The following is a 3009-nucleotide window of genomic DNA, read 5'->3' as shown; positions in this document are numbered from 1 at the left end:
TTTAATACTAAATAAAATAAAAAAATTTAATAAATACATATTTTAATTTTAATTAAAATTTTATTTTTTTTTACTTATTATGGTCAAATAAAATAAAAAAAATCTTTCCTTTTCAAGAGATATACGTATAAATTAAAAGTAAACAATAGATATCCTAATAACAGCGAAAGGCGGAAAAAATATTACACGGAGGAATGTAGCATGAAAAAAAACATATAAAAATGAATAGCAAAAATTCAAATCTTTGTCCCAAAACAAAAAATCCAGTGATTTAGTTTAAAAGCATTTTCAAAAGATAGTGTTTTTATTTTTTTTTTAAATATTTAATCAATCATATTTTTATACCTTATTTTCAATGAAAACGCTTAAACCAATCAAGCACTTAAGTTGTCATTGTTCTTTTAAGATGGCCATGGGAGCATGTTTTCTTTTAACTTTTTTTTTATTTTAGTCCCTTGTGCCCAAAAACATAACAAGTTGAATCATATTATCCTCTGCTTTTGCTCTTACTGCACGTTACCAAAATTATTAAAGTTAAATTTTAATGATATGAAAATATATGATCGATATCTATGAAAAATAGTTAAATCCGTGTATAGCAATTAAATTCAAGTTACAATTTTTTTTTAAATAAAAATTGACTACTATTTCACCCCCATATTGCATGTAACAACTATCGACATCAATTAACAACAATAAATCACAGATTAAGCTACACGAATCAAATGAAATGACACATCCTTATATTGTAATCAATCCATTAAAATGATAATACTTTAACAATAGGGATACAATTTTTGTTTTTTTCATTTTTAAAGAAGTAATATTATGAATTTATAGTGAAAAAGGAGAATAGAAACAGGGCCATGTCTTTAGGTTGCCTCTAGAGTTGGAAGTGAGTCAAGCCAGCTCATGAGCTAGCTCGAGCTCGACTCGTTAATAGTTTGATAAGCTAAGCTCGTGAGCTAGTGAGCCAAGCTTGAGCTTGGAATTGAGCTCATAAATTAAATGAGCCGAGCTTGAGCTTGGATAAGCTCAGCTCATTAGCTCATGAGCTGACTCGATTGCAGCCCCGAGTCATCTTTTCCTAAGTTTGGGTCATACTGGATTAAAGATGGGAAAGTTGTTGGCGCCTTTTTGCAGGGAAGAATCGATGAGGAGCGCGATGCTATGGAATATGTAGCAAGGGTCCGACCTTCAGTCCAGAATGTGGATGAACTTGCAAGGGAAGGTTTTTCATTTGCTAGAAAAATAGAGAACTTTGGTTTAGAATGATACAACTCAAGGGTGATTGCATAGAATAAATTTCTGTACTGACTTCATTATACTTTGGGTTTATGCGGTTGTGTCATAGAGGAACTTTTTTGTATGTTTTATTTGATTTCTTATGAGATTGCAATGGATATCCCTTATTTCTGTGTTACTATTTATGTTTACAGTACTTGATATGTACATCTATGTTAGAATAATCCCCTCCGAAACAAAACTGAAAACGAATTGAGTTTGGAAAAAAGAACGTTCTGTTAGCGGATTGTGGGGCCATTCGTGAGAATGTTTGCATGGGAATTTTGGTTCCTATGTTTGAAACTAGGTATCAAAGAGCATCTGCATGTGAAATATTCCCCTGAATTATTACTTAAGTTCTCATTGCTTTTTAAGATTGTCATGGAGCACGTTTTCTTTTTACTTTTTTTTTGTCTCTTGTACCCAAAAACACAAAAGCTGAATTTTGATGACATGAGAATATATGATCGGATATCTATGAAAAATAGGTAAGTCCGTGCATACAAATTAAATTCAAGTTACAATTTTTTTTTAAATACAAATTGACTACTATTTCACCCCATATTGCATGCAATAACTATCGACGTCAATTAAACAATTCCGCTTTGTGCATGCAGCAACATATTTACCAGTGACAAATCCTTAAATGGAGTTCAGTACTGCGACAAATTAGTCTTTATCCTGTAGAATTGAGGGATACCATGGAAACCAAAAAAATTAAACAACAATAAATCACAGATGAAGCTACATGAATCAAATGAAATGACAGTTATATTGTGATCGATCCATTGACATCTCACTGTACGTAGTAATAGTTTTTGGTAGTTGCCTAGAGTTCGTTTTATTAGCAACAGAAAAGAAAATTAAAAATGAATTTAAAACTTATTCATAGACTTTTTATTGGGCCTTCTTCAAATCCTAAGGATAAATGGACAATTCCTACATTAATATTGTCGACCAAAACAAAAGGAAAGAAAATACAAATGTAATTACTATTTAGTAACGAATTGAGATTAGTTAAGATAATAAATATTTTCCGACAAAAAAAAAAAGATAATAAATATTACGTTAGTTCCTAAACCAGAAGTTTTAAGTTAGTAGTTTAATTAGGATAAAAATATTAAAATCTAAAATCAGATATTAGTTAACAAATATAGTTAGAATGAAACTAATTACTTGCTAATTAATACTATCTTTTACGCCATTTTAGTAAAGTTGTTCATTTTCTTTTTTTTTTTTCTAATAATTATCATGAATTTTTACGTGAGAGAAAAGTATACGATGATCACATGCACCTTTCTATATTGGTATAAAATGTGGCTGACCAGTGATTAATCTCGTCTATAACTACTAATGTCTTTGATAATTTAAGCATTCACACTATTAGCGTTGGCCATGTGCCCATGTCAAATACTCAAAATACAAATCAAGTTGGGTTGATCTAGTGATTAGTTCACTAGTTCGCTTAAGCAAGTGTCGGAGGTTTGAATTCCGCCTTGTGCATACAGCAACTCATTGGCCAACGACAAACCCTTGAATAGAGCTCAATACCGCGACGGATTAGTCCTTGTCCTGTTGAGTTAAAGAATACCGTGGGAAACAAAAAAAAAACTCAAAATACAAAACACCAGCGTTGATATTTTAATTTTAATAAATATCAAATGTGTTTGTACGGTATAATAATAATAATAATAATAATAATAATAATAATAATAATAATAATAA

This window comes from Arachis ipaensis, chromosome B04, assembly GCF_000816755.2.
Source record: "Arachis ipaensis cultivar K30076 chromosome B04, Araip1.1, whole genome shotgun sequence".
In the NCBI taxonomy this organism is placed as follows: Eukaryota; Viridiplantae; Streptophyta; class Magnoliopsida; order Fabales; family Fabaceae; genus Arachis; species Arachis ipaensis.
The sequence above is the reverse complement of the archived record's forward strand: the minus strand, read 5'-3'. Positions refer to the sequence as shown.